The following is a 21,102-nucleotide window of genomic DNA, read 5'->3' on the forward strand; positions in this document are numbered from 1 at the left end:
TTAGGTCAGAGTTGACAGCATAGCATGGAGGGATCTGGAGGATCAGCCAACCCCTCTGCCCACTTTCCAAGGCTATTATAAAAGTCAAGCGAGGTAATATACGTGAAGGTCCTTTGTAAACTGTAAAGCTCTGTGATAACAACAGTGAAGTCTCTCAGTCGTGTCCAACTCTTTGCGACCCCATGGACTGTAGCCCACCAGGCTCCTCAGTCCATGGAATTTTCCAGGCAAGAGTACTGGAGTGGGTTGCCATTTCCTTCTCCAGGGGATCTCCCCGCACTGCAGGCAGACGCTTTACCGTCTGAGCCACCAGGGAAACCCTTGTGATAACAATACCTAACAGCTATTAGGCACTCATGGCATGCCAAGTACTGTTGTAAGTGGCTTACATGTACTAACTCATTCAATCCTTATGGTAGTTCTAAAAAATGGCTCCATTTATGCTTATCCTCATTACACAGATGGAGAAACTGAGACCAGAAAGAATAAGCAACTTGTCTAAAGTCCCAGAGCCAGAAAGTAGCAGAGCCTGGATTTAAACCCAATCGATCTGGCTCCTAAGCACTTGCTCTGAATCTCCACCATCCTGCCTCTCTGCTACTCAGTGGCTCTGGGGTCTTGAACAAGTCACTCTACCTCTTGGAGTCTTTGCCTCTGAAACTGTAAGACAGGAATCTCAGGAGCTGTGAGGATTAGATGAACTAGCCTCTGTGCATAAGCAGTTATCACTCGTCCACATCCGTCCCTTTGGCATCTCCTTTCGGAGAGTAGACAGCTCCTCCCCAGCTCCAACCTTGAAGGTCTACTGGAGGCTGCCAATCGCAGCCCCTCCCTTGTTGCAAAAAGGACTGGGTTTGAAACATCAGTGTCCCTCATGGGGTGTCACATAGTCTGGAAGCAATAGAAGAGGGTTTGCAGCAACCAAGGTGGGGAATCTGATGTGGAGAAGTCAGGCAGCAACTCACCAGGGAAGAGCTGGCAGGAGAGACAAGCAGGGAGAAAAGACAAGACGGGGGAGAGGGTCCCAGCAGGTGTGCTCCGGCCGGTCCCACAGGCTCCCTGCCTTGCCTCAACCAGATGCAATGGTCTGGATCACTTGCAACGAAGGGATACCATGTCACAGCAGGAAGTCTCTGCAAGTGCTTTTAAAGTATCAACTGCTGATACTATTAATACCATCATTCCCCCACTTCCTCAGCTTCCACCTTGATTTTCTAGCTTCTCTTGGGAAATGGGGAAGAGAAACAGAGAACAGAACTGGGGAAAGGCCCCAGTGGCCTCCTTTCACTTCCCTCCACCCCCGGAAAGCTCCAGTGTCCCCACAACACGGGCGGGGACAGGCCTCGGTCCACAGCAGAAGCAGGCAGAGCCGGGCTTAACAGAATCAAAAGGCCTCCGGGGCTCACTAGTGGCCCTCTTCTTTCTCCAGAAAAACAGGCTGCACTACCCAGGGCCGCCGACAGGTGGCGCGAGGCGCGCAGATCTGCCTGGGGCAGCTGAGGCGGGTGACGTAGACCCCGAGCCCCAAGTGCTGGAGCCCCCAGCCAGAGACCCAGAAGCAAGACAGAGGAAATGAGACCGAAAAGGAAAGAAATCCCAGAGAAGAGAAGCCAACCAGGAGAGGGGGCCCAAAGGGAAGTGCGAGAGAGGCAGGCAAAGCGAAAAGCAAGAGGCTCCAGGACAGAAGGGAGTCTGGCCAAGGAGAGGAACGACAGAAGATAAGACGGTAGGAGGGCATCCCCGACTCAATGGACACGAACTGGAGCGAACTCCGGAGGTGGTGAAGGACAGGGAAGCCTGGTGTGCTGCAGTCCATGGGGTCACAGAGTCAGACACGACTTAGCAACTGAAGATCAACAAAGAAAAGACGCTCCTGATGGAAACTGAGCAAGGGATGGACATGGTGGCAAAGCAAGGAGAGGCGGAGACTGCTGAGAAAAGAAATCTACTTTGGATTGGGGAAATCTACCAAGGATGGAGGCCCCAGCTGGCTCCCCCGGAGCCTTCACCACGCCCTGCCTGTCCTAGTCATACCAGTGCTCCAAAGAGCAGTGAAAGGAAAATGTGCCCGGGTGGGGTGTGCAGAGAAGGGTCAGCAGACAGCTGCAGCTCCTGGGAGAAGCCAGTTCACATCCCGCTCTGGCTGCAGGGCAGCTGCCCTACAGGAGACACAGGATCTCTGCTGTGCCAGCAGCCTCCTGGGCAGCGGCCAGGGGCCTGAGGCTTAGCCCTGGTGGACCTCAGGTGCCCCACCCCACAGTCAGCACACCTAGTCTTCTTCCTAACCCAGAGGCCTCCCAGGAGAAGCCACTGCCTCCCGCAAGGGGCCCCTTCAGGGTGTCTCCCTAGGAGGCCTGGGCCCTGAGACTCCCGGGATTGGGGGGGGTACGAAGCGGACTTCTGCAAGACTGGGATGCTGTGCCCAGGACACCCTGGTCCTCCTGGGTCCTCCCTGGCTCCTCCTGCCTCCTTACTCCTAAGGGAGACTGGAGCAAGGTCTATCGGAGAGACTCCTGTCCTTCAGCCTCAGACCCTCGAGTGTACCCGTGGCTGTCTAAGACAAAGGGGCACCAACCGTGTTGTGTATGATCCACCCACCCTGCTCCCTGCCCATGATGGCTGAAGGGGATGGTGGTGATGCCCCTAACATCAAACATCTGTAAGACGCCTGACTTACCAACTTCACAAGCATCAGCTCAAAGGAACATCACAGCTGCAGGAGATGTTGGATATCGGGGCCATTTTACAGATTCGAGAAGGTGAGGCTCAGAGATACATTACTCATCCAAGGCCCCACAGCTAACAATGGCACAGCTGGCATCGGCCCCTAATTCTGTGGATGCTGTGTGCTAGGCTTTTTCCACTCTTCCTTTCTGCCTCCCTGGCAAGTGCAGCAATGCACGGGTGCTAAGGGAAATCAAAATACTGACCTTGACTTGAGACCAAGCAGGGCTCATTGGATGGAAATGGTCTGACCCAGTCCAGGGGAGAAAAAACAGGACGAGAATAACCCAGATAAAATTCAACAGCTTTAACGCTGACACCGATGATGTCATTTTCTTCCCATTTCACGGTTTCCTGCCCAGCTCTGTTCTGTCCACTATGACTGATGTGAAGGCTGGGACCCCGGAGCCCCTTAGGAGGCAGGAGGGCTGGCTTATCCGTCAGCCATCGCTGGACCCCAGCTGTTCACAGGTCTTCCTGTCACTCACCCTCAGCTGAGCTTCACACCAGCATGGGCTGTCTTCTCCCCCTCCCAAGCTTCCCCACAGTACCTGCTGGGCACCCTGCTGCTCTCTGCCCAGCAGAACATCTGCATCTACGCGGGAAGAAAGACAGTATCTCAGACAGGTTGTAGGAGGTCCTGGCCATTGGAGCCAGGCTCACAGGGCATGCCAACAGAACTACCAGCCCAGCAACTGACAGTCTTTCAGAGCAGATTGCCAAGCTGCACACCCCCTCCCATTTTTTTCTGGTCTGGCTCAAAATTAGATTAAGGTGTAGAACTGAAATAAAGACAATCCCTACTCAAAAATATATTCACACCTGCAACATTCTCCCAAGGAGAGAGTTCTTAATTCCACCAAACGTTTTGTTTGAAAGGTAAATACTTCCAATCCTAACAGTTATTTACATCTCAGCCCAAGTTATTGAATTAGATTGATTTCCGAATAGCTGAGATCCGCCTGTATTTAGGTGGAGAAATTGGTGGAGAAAAGGAGATTAATTTTGGAACGAGGAGTAATTTTGGAAAGAATGGTAACATTATTCTTCCAGGAACCAAATTAACAACACATACTGATGGCCTCCTGTTGCCAAGGACCTCAGTCATCACTGGGGGTGCTGCAGCAATAGAGTCCCTGCCTCATGGAGCTTACAGTTTCACTGAGCTCACAGGGCTTGCTCCCCGCCTCCAGAACACCACATCCTATCTGTGGCAAAATCCTCGCCATGCTTACTCCTGCAGGATCTCTGTAAGTTTCTCTTCCACTGCTCACTGCAGTTCAGACCCTCATTACTGCTCCCCTGGACTGTTGGGGTACCTTGCTTAATATGGTAGTCCCTGCCTGCTCTGTTGCTTCAGTCATGTCCGACTCTTTGTGACCCCATGGACTGTAGCCCGCCAGGATCTTGTCTCCATGGGATTCTCCAGGCAAGAATACTGGAGTGGGTTGCCATGCCCTCCTCCAAGGGATCTTCCTGACCCAGGTTTCGAACACACGTCTCTTAGGTCTCTTGCACTGGCAGGAGGATTCTTTACCACTCGCGCCACCTGGGAAGCCCAACTGTAGTAGCTGCACCTATCTTTCACCCTCTCCCTATAATCTGTCTCGGACATTAATTGGACTGTATGATTGAATACACTGAATGTATACGCTGATCACTTCTCTATCAAACTCAAGTGTATTCATGGTGTTTCCGTACCCTAATTACTCTTTAAAAAATCAAAACATTTTAGCCTGGCGTATAAGTCCCTCTATTTCTTTTCTACCCTTCTAGTATTTCCTTCCAGTACTTTCAGCTGAGATGATCTCCCATCCCCCACCACATGTGTATCGGGCTCCAAGCCACTGAGTATTCTCTTCCCTCCACTGAGCACGGCCTTCCCTTCCCTGTGTAGTCCAGTTCTCAATCCTGCATCTTAGGATCACATGCAGAGCTTTTGCATAATAATAATAATAATGGGGATCAACTGAGTCCCACCAAATTCTAAACTCTGGGGGTGTGACCAAGGCATCAGTCATTTTTAGAATCCCTCACTCATCCCTCCTCTAGGGCTTCCCCAGTGGCTCAGCAGTAAAGAATCCACCTGCAATGCAGGAGACCTGGGTTTGGTCCCTGCATCCGGAAGATCCCCCGTAGGAGGGCATGTCTCCCCACTCCAATATTCTTGCCTGGAGAATCCCATGGACTGAGGAGCCTGGTAGGCAACAGTCCATAGGGTCACAAGGAGTCGGCCATGACTGAAGCGACTGAGCACGCAACACACACACTCCTTCTAATGTGCAGCCAAGGCTGAGAAGCGCTGTCTTTGTCAAGCTGCCACTCCAGCCCATGGACTGAATTGCAGGCTTCTTTCTCCAGACTCAAAGAGCATCTGTGATCTGTCATTGGCTCTGACTTGCCACACAACACATTCTGGTTTGCGCTCTCCTTTGAACAAGGCTCTCCTGGCTGGAAGGTCTCTGTTACCCCATGACTTGTAAGAGCTGGGGTGGTGCAGACAGCCACTGAGGGCTGGTTGACAGACTGATGTTTGTCTTGAGGAGGGGAAAGAGCACAGCTCCTATCACCAGGCTCTGGAACTGTGCAGAAGTGGGGGTGCTGAAAGGGACTGGAAGCCTAGCCCTCCCTGTCAGCATCAACAGGGATAAATCATGCTGCTGGTACACACCCTTGATTTGGTGTGATGAAAATCACACTTCACCTCTGTGATCTTCCTCCACGAAACCCGTAAGCCAAGAAAAACATCAGATAACTCCCCATTGAAGGGTATATCTACAATATATCTGACCAGTCCTCCTCAAAACTCTCAAGGTCATCAAAAACAAGGCAAGTCTAAGAAAATGTCACAGCCAAGAAGAGCCTGAGCAGACATAACAACTAAATGGAATGTGGCTATCTGGATGGAATTCTGGAATAGAAAAAGGACATTAGGGGGAAACTAAAGAAACCTGAACAAAGATGGTCTTTAGCTAATAATAATATATCAACATTATTTCATCAACTGTAACAAATATACCACACTAAGGTAAGACAGTAATCAGGAAAACTGTGCAGGTGGGTTGTGTTGGAACTCTCTGTACTAGCTGTTCAGTTTTTCTATAAATCTAAAATTTTTCTTTAAAAAGTCTATTAAAAACAATTTAATAAATTTTTAATTCCGTTAAGAAAAACAAAACAGCTCCCCAGCCACATCAAGCCCACGTCTGGTCACCTTCCTGGCAAGCAGTGTGGAGCCCTATGCCCTGCTGGTGGTGTCCGATGCTTCTGCAATAGGGGCTGGGCTTCTATGGTTCAGAACCGCAGAGCCAAAAACCCAGCAATGGCTTTTGAAGCTGCCTTTTAAAACAAGTGCTTTGGGTCCAACTAGAGGTCATGGATGGATCTGTGGGCTTCAGAGGAAAATGCAGCATCTTCCCTTGATTTGCATGATAAATGCTCATCAAACAAGCATTAAACATCAAGAATTCTGTTTAATAGCCTAACTACAAAATTCCAGAGAAGGACTGAAGAGCATAGAGAAGTCAAAGCCTGGGACTGAGGAGACAGCAGAGGGTGGGGGTAGTTTAATAGGCTGAGGGGCTCACGGTGGCTGTACTCACTTCACTGAATTCCTGCACTGCCCTGAGGTGGCTGGACCGCTGACAAGCAGGGCAGGGGTCTCTGGCCCAGATCACCACAGCTGACACCCACCAGGGTGGCCCCTTCCTTCCAGGCCCCTCAGGCCTGACGGGTCTCCTTGAGAAGCCCCACCTCTGGGTCTGCCCCACCATCCTTCCGTCATGGACGAAGGCACCCCCCAACAGCTGGGAGGCTGTGGGGTGGGCCTACTGGTCCCCATGACGCAGAGCTCTTCCCAGTCCTCAAGCCCAGGCCCAATCCAGCCCGGCTGTGCAGGGCGGGTGGGAGGGACAGAACCCCTTTATCAAGCACAGAGAACTTACTGTTTGAACAAAGAGGCACCTTTATCTTTAATGTGGAATTAATTCTGAGGAAAAGGAAAAGAACCGACCACGAAAAGAAAGAAAGCCCTCTCTTAGAAGCGACACACTGGCCTCACAAATCACAGCCGCAGGCCTGGTTTCTAAAAAGACTCCCTTGGAAAGACCCCAAGGAAAGACCCTGCTGGCCCACCAGCAGGGTCGCGGGGCCTTGCTGCTACCCCGGTCCCCCGTCACCGCCAAATATGACAGTCTTGGCAGTGCCAGGCCAGCCGTCACCCTGTGGCTTCCTCTGACAGCCTCCAGAGGCGAGAACACAGGGCAGCATTGTGCAGCCGACCCCACCACAGGCCCAGGACACGAGTTGTCCCGAGTGAGTCAGTGAGCGGGACTCACTGCTGCCTGCCAGCCCGGGGACCCATGCCCCTGCCTCCGAGGGGGCCTCAGTCCAGTTCCAGGGAGTCAGGATGGTGGGCCACAGTGCACAGAAGCCCCAGGCCAGGGCCCTGGCAGGCCGGGCGGGCATGAGCGAGTGAGTCAGGCCAGCCATGGGATCACCTCCCCACGCCTGCGGACAAAGGACCATTCAAGAAAGGCCAGACAAACAGTCCCAGCAGCAGAAACAGAAACTCAGAGCAGCTGCCAGGACCAGAGGCCCAGGGGCCAGGCCCATGAGACCCTGCCCACAGGCAGACCGCAGTACGAGGCAGCTTGACTGGCCCCTTCCACTCTCTCTGCCCAGCAGCCCACTACCTTGGAAGCACAGCTCTGGGTGGGCAGTTGAGCCCACAGGGCACTGCGTCTGTACTCACACTGACTTGCCTGGTGGTGGAAATGGCATGGGATGACCCCTGACCTGTGGGCCCCTGTACCTGGAAACCTGCCGAACCCGGTCACTTGGCTGCGTGGAGGTTTACCTGACCTTGTTTGTCTCAGCTTCAGGAAACATACTGTCTCCTCCTTCCTATTACATGCCTCATCACCCCAATCCCCACAGAGCCAAGGCCCACACCTCTCTCCAGGTCCCCCCATTAGACTATGAGCTCTGTAGAAGGGAGGCACCTTCAGGCGTTCTCTGAATCTCCAACACTTTGCAGAGTGGCTGCTCAGTTAATGCCGATGACTGAAGGATCAGACGTTCAGCACCATTATCCTTTTAAGTCAAATCCAACCTAAGCTCAAAACAACTCAAGGATCTCTGTGGAATTTTAAAGGAATTTTTAACCTTTCTCAGTGCTCCCCTCCCCCCATTTCCTCCTGCCCACTGTCCAGGTCTCCATCAAATCCCAGTCACCAAAACACTACGATGAATCAGCTTCCCTCCTTCAGTCCTTAAGCACTTCCCAGACCTCCTGAGCTGTGCTCGGTCACTCAGTCGTATCCGACTCTTTGCGGGCCCATGGACTGCAGCCCGCCAGGCTCCTCTGCACATGGAATTTTCCAGGCAAGAATACTGGAGTGGGTTGCCATGGCCTCCTCCAGGAGATCTTCCCAACCCAGGGATCGAACCTGCATCTCTTGCGTCTCTTGAATTGGTAAGAGGATTCTTAGGCACTAGCGCCACCTGGGAAGCCCCCGCAGACCTCCAATGAGGTCAAATTCCTAGTTTTCAAACTCTACCAAAGGAACAGACAGACTGAGGTGACACATGGGCAAAAGGAATGGACACTTTAGGTGTGTGTGGCGTGTGCCTGGGGGACGAGCAACAGCCGGGAGACAGCCTGGGGGGGCAAGCGGGCTTTCAACGTGCCCTGGAGGGCAAGGACTGTTTCCCACACATGTTCAGTTCACAGATGCTCACTGGGCTTGCTCTATGTCTGACACCATGCCCGCCCCCCGCCCCCGCCCCATCTGGGGAAAAAACAGACCTTGCCTTTGAAGAAGCAGGAGAGGGTGCAGGGAGCAGGCATGGACGTAATTAGCTAAGTGCAGGCCCAGTGGGAGTATCCTTTAAGGGAAGAAGCAACAGAGCATTTCAGGGGTACCAGGAAGAGGAAAGTTTGTCTATTTACTAAGAAATGTGCAGACTCTTTGCAATCGCATGGACTGTAGCTTACCAGGCTCCTCTGTCCATGGAATTTTCCAGGCAAGAGTACTGGAGTGGGTTGCCATTTCCTTCTCCAGGGGATCTTTCCAACCGATGGATCGAACCCAGGTCTCCCACACTGCAGGCAGGTGCTTTACCCTCTGAGCCACCAGGGAAGCCCTTACTAAGAAATAGGAAAAGCTATCTTAAAGAACGAGCACTGGAGAAGGGCCTCAAAGGACACTGTAATAATAATGAGTGCTAAGTCGCTTCAGTTGTGTCCAACCCTCTGAGACCCTATGGACTACTGTAGCCCCACCAGGCTCCTCTGTCCATTGGGTTCTCCAGGCAAGAATAAATGGAATGGGTAGCCATTCCCTTCTCCAGGGGATCTTCCTGACCCAGGCATCGAACCCTCATCTCTTATGTCTCCTACACTGGCAGATGGGTTCTTTACCACTAGCGCCACCTGGGAAGTCCTAAAAAATTGAAAGAAACTCTAATAATAATAACAGTATGTCATTACTAGTATTATTATTATTATAGAAGTTAATATCTAGCGAGTGTGTTCTATATGCTAGGCACAAAGAAGCACTTGACATAACTAAGCCCTGCTCAATCCTCATGCCCATTTGACAGATAAGGAAACTGAGGCTTAGAAGAGTTAAGCAAGCTAGGAAGCGTCAGCAGCCAGATTAGACCCCAAGTCTGTGCGTCTCCAAAGGCGACCATCCCCTGCTCTGCAGGCCGAAGTAAGGGTTCATTCCTGCTAGGGCCTGAGCAGAGGCAGAGGGTAGGAAGTCCAAGACTCAGGATGATCATACAGAGAAGGTGCCTGGTGCAATAGCTGCGGCCGGGACCCATAGAGCTTCAAGGGCCAGAGCCAGGCACCTGTTTTCACTAACAGGAATGGAGAAGTTGGAAAACTGGCCCACAGGATCAGTGGTAATTAAAAGCACGAGAGCTGAGAAAGTGAAAGGAGAGAGAGCCCATCACCACGGTCTGGGTGAGAGACTGCAGCTGGGCAAGGTGAGAGGGTGCAGCGAATCTGTGAGCTCACGCCGTGTGTCAGGTACGGATATTATGTATGAGTGAGAAGGGGAGAGAGCGTGCAAGTGTGAGCCACACATGAGCGAGTACGGGGGCCCTGCTTCTTGAAGATGGAGGTTGGGGGGTCCTTCTGGGTGGGAGGTGGGGTGAGGTCAGCAGGGGACTAAGGGAGGGACCGGGCAGGAGCGCTCAGAGGAATGAAACCATCATCTCAGATGGCTCTAGGTCCTGGAAAGCCCACGGGGCCTGGCAGAGGGCAGGGACTCAGTTAACAACTGTTAAAGGGATGTACGTATGACATTAAGACCTTGCTTCTGGTCCCCTCCCAAGGGCTGGCTTTGCCCTCCAGCCACGTGAGGTTCACTGTCATTCTAACTAGATCCTCCCTCATCCCTGGCCCCAAATCAGACCTTCTGAGCTGCAGCAGTCACATTCCCACGGCCCCAGCCTGGTCCCCTGGGCCCCAGCGCCCCTCCTGAGCCTCCCGCTCCCCCGCGTATTTGTAACAAGTGTGTTCCTGTGTGGGCTCCAGGCTGACTTCATACTTTCCCAGGTCAGAGTCTCCCCTCCCCCTTCCCATTCCAGGGCAGAGAAGATGCTGCCAAATTGGATCCAAGGTTTTGTTTCAGCCAGAGATACTCTGCTTCTCATCAGAGACAGACAGCCCTGACCAGCGTCTCCTGTCACTCTCTCCAGCTGCCCCAAGGCTCTCTGTCCAGAGGATTCATAGACTCAAATGAATCTGGCCTCGTCCCTCCAGAGACCACATCTCCCAAGACTCCACCAGGCCCCAGCTGTTATCCTAGCAAAACAGACCAAGTGGACATGGTGTCCAGGAGGGGTCAGGGGCTGCAGCCTGGGAGATAAGAACTTGGTCTCGGATTCTTGAGCATCTCCTGTCTCACAGGGTGAAAGGGGAGCCTTCTCAGGGATGACCAGAGACCAGCCCCTTCCCTGGTCCGCTCAGCTACAACCCTGTGTTATAAAATTATAAGCACAGTTTGGCAGCTGGAGAGAAAAGGGATTTTTTTCAAGACTGTACAGTCTACAAAAACTGGGAGGAAAACAAATGCCTTAGAAATCATGAAATCCGGCCCCTCTACTGGCAGATGAGAAAACAGAGGTTTAAAATCGTGGAGGCTTTAGGGTTCAAACTGAAATCTAGCATGCTGCGTGGTGTGGCCGAAAACTAAAAAAAATAATAAAATCATGGAGGCTTTCAATTGCTGGAGATCAGTCTAAGCCATTCCTATCACCAGAAACCCAGTTTGCATCTAAAAGGGATATCTTCGATATGAATGCACTCCCCCTTGGAGCACAGCCAGGACTACACCTGGGTCTGCACCCCTAGGTTCACCTCCTTTATGCTGCAGGCAGGGGCGGAGCCTCTCATGACTGGTCTGCATCCTCAGGTGTTCAGGCAGAAGCTGGTGAGTGATTTGTTAGACAGTGAGTCCTGGGGGCTGTCTGGCACAGCCTGCCATCCAGATGGCTGCCAACGAGGTCCAACAGGGCCAGGCTCTGACTTACGGGGTTCCGATGCTCTGGCTTCCCTATGCCTGCAGGGAGTTTCCAGGGTCTAGGGAACTGCCTCTACTCCCTCCTCTCCTGGCCACATTCTCCAAGAAAACAGAATGAAGCAGGCTCCCCATTCTCTAGGGCACCCACCCTTTGAAAGGGACATGGTGGTCCCCAGAGAATTGCTGGCAACAAAGAAAAAAAGGCAAGTGAAGCAAGTGATGTGCGACAGGAAGTGTTGGGGGGACACAAATCCTGGCTGAAGAGTCAGAGGCCTCAGCCACAGTGGACTGTGTGGCCTCCGAGCCTCAGTTTTCCCATCTGCATGATGTCCCAATTGGATGTCCCCCTTCCGGCTCTGAGAAATCTAGGATTCTGAGGTCAGAGACTCTGTCTTCCTCATGACCCTGGCAATGAACACACAGTAGGTATTTAAAGCAATTCATTGAATAATTGAAATGAAGTGGGGCCCAAGTCAGTCCAAAGATCACAAGGTGGCCAGAAAGGAGACCCTGGCCTCCAGAGTCTATCGCCAGACCTGGAGAGAAGCTACAGGTCTTGGGAAAGTTCTAGCAATCCAGGAGCCCTTGGCAAACCGCATTCCTGTCTGAGACACACAGATGTGCTTGGAGGAGCCAAGGAGAAAGCAGGAAAGTGTCCCTGGGGGATAGAGGGCAGCCTGGACACTCCTTCCCCGCCCATCATCACACTATGACCACACTTTCTAAATACACCTGGCTCCTCTCTCGTGGCTCCTCCTCCCCCCAGCCCTCCTCCAGGCTTTGTCTCCTCTCCCTGCCCTTCCCTGCTCTCCTAACACAGTCACACCTTTCCTCCTTCCTTTGCAGAGCCTCAGCAGGTCTTGGAGCTGCCTGATCCTGTGTTAGGCAGGAAGGCTCAGGGGCAGAACTGAGATTCCTAGGAGGGGCCAGGAGCCTCAGGCTTTCTTAGGGTCAAGGCGGGTAGGAAGCAGTGTGGAGAGATTTAAATTCTGGTCCATGCCCAGCCTCTTGCATGTAGCACGCAGGAGAGGGGCTCCCCTCTGAAGGAGTCTGAAGTGCATCTCCCCCCATATTCTGCAGAGTTCTCAGGGCGACGTTTCCTCTTAGCCTGTTTGAGCCTTCCCCTACACGCTCCTCCAAGGAGCTGGAAGAGGCAGAAACCGCACTCTCTCCTCCAGCTAGAGACCTGTTCAGAAGAAGAAGTAGTGTGTGTGTGTGTGTCTGTGTGTGTGTGTGTGTGTGTGTGTGTGTGTAGGGAAGCAATGGTATATGTTATTGCTGGTCTGTGTGAAAGCACACACAGTTCAATGATAGGTGTATGTGTAGCCTTGTGGGTTGTGTGCTGTGGTTTGGTACATGCATGGTGTATTTGGTGTGTACATGACAAGTGATATGGTATGTGTGTGTGCTGTGTGTTTATGCAGTGTGTGTGGCAAGTAGGTGTGTGTCTGAGTGTGTGGGTGGTGTGGCGAGCGTGCATGTTTGGGGTGTGTTTGTGATGTGTACTGTGTGTTGGGGGAGCCGGAGTGGCTAGGGGTGACATCAGTGTGAGGTGGGAGCTAGCATTCCAGGGTCTCCTACCCAGAGAAGTCAGGGGTAGTCAGTATCTAGGCAACCATGTTGGGGGGAGGGGTGGAGATATGGAGGTGAGGAATGGGCAGAAAAGGAGGGAGACTAAGAATTGAAAAGGGGTTTCCATGGCAACTACTGGGCAGGTCACGTGAAAAAGGCCACAGCAGAAGCAGATATAGACATCAGCACGTACGCACGGTGAGGGCACTGGGACCCCAGAGTGGGGGCCCTTCCACGGAAGACAGGGGTTGCCCCCTGATCCATCTCCAAACCTGGAAGTCTGGGCCTAGGCAGAGCGCACGATGCCAAGAAGACAAAGGAAGTGGAGACAGAGGCCACACTGGCGGGGAGAAGCCCTGGAAGCCACAACCCCTGAGGCTGGACGTGGGCAGCGGGGGCCTGGCTGGGCCCATTCTCCAGCACGCCTGCTCCCTGCTCCCACCCTCGGGTGCTTCCTCCACCAGCCACCACTTGTAAGAGCCCAGAAGCAAGTGCCAGGAGCCCCTTCCAACTCGGCAAGGAAGCCCAAGAGACACAATGGGGAATGCTGTGCCAAGGCCAGCCCTGCTGGGGAAAGAGGGCAGGGTACCAGGAAAGGAGGGAATGGGGCGGGGGGAACCAGGCCCCCCAGGAAGAAGCCAGGACGGATTACACAAGCAGAGAGGAACATTGATGCAGACACTCTCACGAACCCCATGCCCTGGAACGCCAGCCCTTTTTTCTACCTGCCCCTCCTCCCGGTGCCCACTGCCCAGCCCCAGCTGCCCGGGCCCCCAGGCGCCAAATCAGCGAGTCCCATTTTGCGTGGCTCATGTGTGCACACTCACAGCTAACCTCCCCCGTCTTCACAACCGCACACTCAAGGGTCCACAGCTTCCAAGTAACAAAGGGAAAACCACCCCGCCCTGGTACGAGGAGAGCAGCCCTTTCCCCCTCTCCCCAAACCACAGCCCCAAGCTCCAGGCGGCAGCAAACGCCTTGTCCACCCCCACCGCCACGGCCAGTCTCCCGCGCCGGCTGGCCCTCTTCTCTTCCGACGCCCACCTCCCCTTTGGGTTTCCATCTCCTACCCGGTCTTCGCTGCCCTAGCGGCGTGCCTGGCGAGAACCGCTCACACCCACCGAAACAAACCTACCCTGGCAGCATCCTGGCGCCGCGCGATCGGTCCCCACCCCAGCCCCTCGCCCTCCTCGTTAGAGGAACCCAACTTCGCCACCTCTGCAGCCGCTTACCTGCGCGGCGCGTCCCCTCCGAGACAACCCCAGGAGGATGAGTGGAGTCCGGAGGAGCCTGGGAGTGGCGAGGCTGGGGGAGGGCGGTGGGCGAGGCTTTCGCTGTCTTTCCCGCCTCCCCTGCTGGGAAGGGTGGGGGCGGGCTGCAGCGGCGCGTCCGGCAGGGCTGGGGAGTGGCGGGCGGGGGCTCGGCCCGGGCTGGGCTCCGGGGACCGCGGTGCCACCGTCCGCCGGCCTCTGGGTAGCGTCGGCGCGCGGACCCCCTTCTCCTCGCCCGGCGCTGCAGGCCCCTCGAGCGCGCCGCCGCTGCTCCTGGGTGCGGGCGGGATTCAAAGGGCAGGCCGCCTGGAGAAGCAACAGGAGACCGCCGCGGCGTGGACGGGCCAGGGCGCGCGCACCCGCCGCCAGCTGTTGCTTTTTGGTTTTCTTCGGCTGAGGGAGGGGAAGGAGCAAGACAAACACGATGACAGAGCTAGTGTCTCTCCGAAATAGTAAACTCGGCGGGGGCGGGGCGGGGGGCTGGGATGGGGACGGAAAAATACGAGAAAATAACCCAGCACCAGACACTGCAACCCACGTTAACTGGGAGGCTTGGCAATTAAGGGGAATGCGCACCTAAAGCATGAATGGCTGTGTCGTAGGCGCGCGCGCCGGTTCTGGCTGGAGTTGTCATTTTCAGCGAGAGCCCGGTGGGCTGCTGGAGGCGGGGGCTCGCCGGAACCACAGCTTTGCAGCCCAGATCCTCCTCATCGGGGCCCCTTGTCCTGCCCCTGCAGGGTCACAGTACTGGCCCCCTCCCCAGGTCCAAATTCGAGAACGACAAACCTTAATGAGATTTAACTCCTAGCTCGGCCACTCCTCCCGTGATGCCACCTTGAGCACAGCACTGAAGGGCGCTCTGGAGCCTCAGTTTCCTTCCTTGTGAAATGACGATGAGAACACTGACCCCCGGAGCTGAACCTGGGCACAGAGTGGGCGCTTGGCGAGCAGGCAGCTGCTCTGAGGAGCAGGGCCTGTAGGAAGGGCTCCAGGCCAGGCGCTGGCAGAAACCACGGATACAGCAAGGGCTGGCCACTCGGTTGGTAGCCAGGAAGCCACGCTGCCAGCCATGAAGCTGCCCAGACGAGCCTGGAGGGGGACCGGGCAGGATGGAGCTGGGAATTCCTGGGAGAAGCTGAAGCCTGAGCAGGGCCACAGGGACTTCCTCACAGACCCGGTACCCTAGAACCATGGGTACTGCCTGCCTTACCTCAACAATCCCAGCCCTGGCCCTCAGTTTTCTTATTTGTGACGTGAAGGAGAGGGACTCGATAATCCAGAACCGCCTTCCAGATGAACCCTCTGTGACTAAATTATCTTGAGAAATGGTCCAGTCTCAAAACCCCAAGGCAGGAAAAAAACATGGGTTCCAGAAGGCTTTGCCCAAATGTGGAAGCCATGAGTGGCTACTGAGAAAGAGAGGGGAACGCTCGAGAGGACAAGATGCCTCCATGAATACCGGACCTTGGACAGAGTGGACGCCTCCCTCTGGCCCAGTCCCCAGAGTTCCTTGGGTGCCTGTGAAAATCAAAGCTCTTTCACCAAAACCTGGCTCAGATCGCTCAGATCCGTGTGACTTTACATGCATTTGCAGGGGCAAATCTTTCCCTCTACACTTGGGAAGCACTTGGTTCCAGCTGCCCTTCTCCCTGTTCTTTTTGCTCTGCTCTGAGAGACGAAGCCACATCACTCATAAGGCCCGTGTCCTTCGCAGACATGCTTGAGTGCTACCACCTGCCACCTCACTGTGTTGTTTTTCAGAGTTTCTCCTGGTGAGAACACTTCAGACCCCGGCTCTGCAAGTCTGTTTGGGAAAGCACGGGCCAGGGGAGCAGAACTCTAAAGCCATGCCACCTGTTAGTACCAGTCCTTTTCTTACCAGAGAATGCCACGGTGTTTGACCAAATTACTCAGGTGCCTTAGGGTGGTAAAGAGCTACAGAAGGACAGTAGGAGCTGCATCGTGTGTGGAAGGCCTGAAAATGTGCTTCTCCCCAGTCCATCCAGGGCCGCAGCTAAGGGAGTTTGGGGTGAGACAGCTATGGAGTCACACACAAGCTTGTTCTGGCAGGAGTCCTGGCTCCCTTCTAGGGGAGGAAGAAACGCATCTAGCCCCTACGACACATGCGGACGTCAGTGAAAAAGGTCACCAGCTGCCTCATTCTTTCCACACATTTATGGTATGAGGAGCTACTGGGCACTGAGCCCCGGGCCAAGCTCCAGGCTGCACAGTGAAAGAAAAGTCATGGTCCCTTGGAGCCAATGGGGCTTCTCTGGTGACTTAGCCGGTAAAGAATCTGCCTGCAATGTAGAAGCCCTGGTTTCAATTCCTGGGTCAGGGAGAACCCCTGGAGAAGGCAATGGCTACCCACTCCAGTCTTCTCGCCTGGAGAATTCCATGGACAGAAGAGCCTGGCGGGCTACAGTTCAACAAGTCGGACTCAACTGAGAGACTAATACATGCTAGAACCGATGGGTGAGTAGAGATTTATCAAATAATCCCATGGATAAATGTGTCATTAAAATGGTTCCGAGCCCTGGGGAGGTAGCATTTGAGAAGCAAGCTGAAGGGTCAGGAGGTGTTATGGAGAGGAGGTGAAGGAGCCAAGAACTGGAGTGACAGGAGGGGTTGGGAAATGATGATTCTGACACAGGAACGGAAGCCACATGTGCAAAGGCCCTGAGGCAGATGGCGCATGCGTGAAAGGAGCCACTGTGGCTCTGGAACAGAAGAGGCAGGCTGAAGAAGGACGCAGATGCCAGTCAGGCAGGCCTGGTGGTTCCTGGGTGAATCCAACTCTTATTCTCAGGACAATGGGAAGCCTCTGAAGGGCCTTAAGAGAGCTGCTGCAAGCAAGAATTGGGGAGTGGCAGACTCTGCAGTGTGGGGGATCCCACAGTCAAATCTGAGGAACTGTCGGGAGAGCAGGGCTCATGTGAAGCTGGGAAATGGGCCTATACCCCAGTGAAGGGAGCCCTGCCTCTCCAGGGTCAGGGGACAAGGAAAGAGAGCTGGGGCGGGGGGGGGCCCGGCCATAGGACGAGAAAGGACAGAAACTGTTTCTAAAGTCCTCCTCACCCCCACCCCTCCAGAATAAGAGCCAAGACTTAAGGTTTGGAAGGCCAGTGTAACTGTTTCGAGCTTACGGACTCATCTGTGCTTTAAAGCTGAGCGAAATACCTTGCAATAGTGCAGCTAAGACCCCACGTGGATAGCACTTGCCCCCAGTTGCCTTGTACTGTGGCAGACACAGACCTTCAGCATGTCAGCAACCCAGGTCACACGGCCATGGACAGGAAGCAGAGGCCCTGTCGGGAAAATTAAAAGAGCAAGACCAGAAGCCATCCGAGGAGACCCCTGTCCTTCCTAGCAGGTCCCTTTGGGTGCTGTTTCATCCTGGGGTGCAGACTACAGGATCCAAGCAGACCCTGCCCACCAGTTGTTTGCTCTGGGTCCATTTGTACTCATTCTCCTTTGTAGGAATTTGAAGACATGCTATCCCAGACCTCAGCCAAACGCTAAGCCCCCAGATCCTAAGACAGAACTATTTCCTAACTCCTTGCTGAAAGAGTTCTGCTCACTTCAAAAGCACTCCTTGGACATGCTCCCTTCCTCTTTTCCTGTTCTTTCCCCAACTTTTCAGCTTCTCCCTCAAGCAGCTGTGTTGGGCTCTTTGTCCTCTGCTCTGCATTGTTCCTGGACAGTCCAATCCACAGTCATGATTTTGCTGCCCACCTGGGACTGATGACCCACTCTCTCAACCTGGTCCTTACTCCAGAAACCCAGAAGAGTTGTCTCCATCGGCTCAGCGGTACTCACACTGGATCCATCATCTGACCCTGCTTCCCCTCTCCCCACCACCCAGAGCTGACTTGCCTTCCCTGCTTTTCCTTGACTTTGGAAATGGCACTGCTCCAACACTGTTATTCATCTGGAAAAGTGTGTGCCATCCTTATGCCTCTCCCCCACTGCTTCTGTTCTAGGTCAGGCTCCATGATGCCAGCCTCCCATTGGTGCCTCTGCCTCAGTCTCCCCACCCTTATGCTAACTCTTGTGTGGAAATTAGTTTCTACAACACTGATGTGATTCAAACCTTCCTAGACTCCGATTCTCTACAAGTTAAAATCCAGCATTCAGTCTTTACCACCCAATACCCACCTACCTTTTCTGCTTCATCTCCTGACCCATTCTCTGCCCTGCCTTCCCCATTTTATCACTCTGGTCACCTCAATCTTGGCAAATGCTGTTCCCCAGACCAATAGGGCCACTCACAATTATTCAAATACGCTGCCTGCTTGCCTGCCCCTAAACTTTTGTTCATATAATCTTCTCTGCTTAAGACATCCTGTCCCTCCCTCCTCTACTTACATGAATCGCATCTACCATGCAAAGTGAAATTCAAATATCACCTCATTGAAATTAAAGCTGTCTTGTCTGTGCTGTCATGAACTGCATTGTCTCTGCATCTGTGCGTGTACATACCATAGTCTGAATTTTTCTGTGTTTAATTTCATGTGTGCCACCTGCCAATAAGGAGATGCCAGTTTGATCCCTGGGTCAGGAAGATCCCCTGCAGGAGGACATGGCAACCTACTCCAGTATTCTTGCTGGAAAATCTCACGGACAGAGGAGCCTGACGGGCTATAGTCCATGGGGTCGCAAAGTCAGACACGACTGAACACACACCCATGAGGCCCTAGTAGAATGGGAACTCCTTGAGATCAGCCAGCCATCTTACTCCATTTATACACCTCACTGTCTTGCATGGTGACCCACTTATAATAAATTTAAGTGAATTGCAGCTCACAAGACCCTACATGATCCTACCCTAGCCCACCTCTCCAGATACATTTTGAACACTTTCTTCTGTGATCTCTCTCCCAGGCAACAACCTTTCAGCTTAACCAAAGGGTCTTCAAAACTGGTTCCCTGAGCGCTGGTACCCTGGGCCCAGACCATACCTGTGAGATGCATTTCCTTCATTCTCTCATCCCAAGATGAAGCGGGTCAGGAAGCTAGTGCTGGTGAGGCCCCAGGTGGAGCAGAGGAGGCCAGACTGTCAGGAGAGGAGGAACAGGTAACCCTGACATGACATTGGAGTTGAAAAGCCAAGACTTCGCTGACTGTGGATGGAGCAGTAGAAACTGCAGAGGATGGCAGACACCACTGGTTTTCCAGACCAGGTCTGCTGCCGCTGCTAAGTCACCTTATTCGTGTCTGACTCCTTGTGACCCTATGGACTATAGCCTGCCAGGCGCCTCTGTCCATGTCTTCTTTTCCCTTCTATCAGAACTTTTTTCTAAATCAGTTGCAGCATGTTTGGTTTATTTTTTATTTGGGGCTGTATTGGTTCTGTGCTGCTTTAGCAGGCTTGCTTTAGTTGTAGCGAGTGGGGGTCCCTCTTTGCTGTGGTGTGCGAGCCTATTGTGGTGGCTTCACTTGCTGCAGAGCACAGGCTCTGGGTGGGCGGGCTTCAGTAGTTGCAGCACGCAGGCTCAGTAATTGGGGCTCATAGCCCTAGAGCATGGGCTCAGTAGAGTTGTGGTACGCGGCTCTAGTTGCTCACAGCATATGGAATCCTCCTGGACCAGGGATCAAACCCATGTCCCCTGCGTTGGCAGGCAGACTCTTAATCCACTGCACCACCAGGAAAGTCCTTGTTCAGTTTAAACTGCTGATTTTTCGATAACTAGGGGCATTCATATGATCCAGTTTTGGCCAAGGAGATGGGAACTGAGGAAGAATTCTAAGACTCAGTAGTACGTCCCTTTTGCCCTTTGCTCTTTTCCGTTTGTTCCTTCTTCTGGTCCCTTTTTTATTCCTCATCTTCCTGCTCCTTCTTCCCCTCCTCTTTCTTTTTTCTAAATTAGACTATAGTTGACTTATAATCTTGTGTTAATTTCTGGCATACAGCAAAGTGATTCAGTTATACATATATATGAACGTATATATATATATATATGTATATAAATATATGGCTTCCCAGGTGGCTCAGTGGGTAAAGAACCTGGCCTGCAATGCAGGAACCACAGGAGATATGGGTTCAATTCCTGGTCAGGAAGAGGCCCTGGAGGAGGGCACAGCAACCCACTCCAGTCTTCTTGCCTGGAGAATCCCATGGACAGAGGAGCCTGGTGGGCTACAGTCCATAGGTCAAAACGATATTCTTTTTCAGATTCTTGTCCATTGTAATTTATGACAAGATATTGAATATAGTTCTCTGTGCTATCAGTAGCACCTTGTTCTTTATCTGTTTTATATATGGTAGAGGACTGAGGCTGAAGCTGAAGCTCCGATGCTTTGGCCACCTGATGGGAAGACCCAACTCATTAGAAAAGACCCCGAAGCTGGGAAAGGTTGAAGGCGGGAGGAGAGGATATGACAGAGGACGAGATGGTTGGATGGCATCACCGACTCAATGGACACGAGTTTGAGCAACTCCAAGAGATGGTGAAGGACAGGGAAGCCTGGCGTGCTGCAGTCCATGGGGTCACAAAGAGTTGGACACGACTGAGCGACTGAACAACAAAGTGTGTATCTGTTCATCTCAAACTCCTAATTTATCCCTCTCCCGCTTTCACCTTTGGTCACCATAAGTTTGTTTTCTATATCTTGTCCTTTTTTGGTCAGAAACATGAGTGTGATGCCTGGAGGTGAAGCAGCAGTCTTGCAACCGTGAAGAAAAAAGTCTCCAACTCAGGATAGCAGATTAGAAAGAAAGGAAGCTAGAAGGAGCCATCAGCAACATCTGAATAACCTAATTCCAAAGTCCCTGTTACATGAGAAAACTCAGCTTCTAGTACATAAATATTTTTTTCCAGACTGAGTTTTTTTAAAAGATGAGGACAGGAGGATGGGGGTTGGGGAAGTTTGTCCAGGCCAGGCCTCCCCTCCCGCTGGAAGCTCCGGCCCTCCCTGGTCCTAGACTGGAGCCTCCAAAGGGTGCGACTGCTGGAGGCTGTCGGCGGCTCTCCTCACCTCTATTAGAGGTGGCACCG

General features: G+C 53.1%; 1 protein-coding gene and 1 long non-coding RNA gene across 6 annotated transcripts in view; one reads left to right on the forward strand and one right to left on the reverse strand.

Annotated features, from left to right (window-relative positions):
- The window catches only part of LOC129554372 (FXYD domain-containing ion transport regulator 6), a 35,700-nt gene extending 21,205 nt beyond the window's left edge, over nucleotides 1–14,495 (reverse strand). For 2 of the 5 annotated variants that reach the window (XM_088842957.1, XM_088842959.1), the window contains exon 1: nucleotides 14,066–14,197. The gene's annotated coding sequence lies outside the window, so the exon portion shown is untranslated. Of the gene's footprint in view, nucleotides 1–965; nucleotides 1,160–14,065 lie in introns of those variants that run through there. The other 3 variants (XM_055423098.2, XM_088842958.1, XM_088842956.1) reach the window with 3 other exon arrangements.
- Nucleotides 14,496–16,067: 1,572 nt separating this feature from the next.
- Nucleotides 16,068–20,599, forward strand: LOC129553776 (uncharacterized). The gene is made up of 3 exons (XR_008685516.2): nucleotides 16,068–16,579; nucleotides 18,989–19,287; nucleotides 20,373–20,599. It is a non-coding gene; the product is annotated as an uncharacterized LOC129553776 (long non-coding RNA).
- Nucleotides 20,600–21,102: the final 503 nt, after the last annotated feature.

Source organism: Moschus berezovskii, chromosome 14 (genome assembly GCF_049115385.1).
Source record: "Moschus berezovskii isolate FMDL1 chromosome 14, NW_MosBer_1.0, whole genome shotgun sequence".
NCBI classification, from domain to species: domain Eukaryota; kingdom Metazoa; phylum Chordata; class Mammalia; order Artiodactyla; family Moschidae; genus Moschus; species Moschus berezovskii.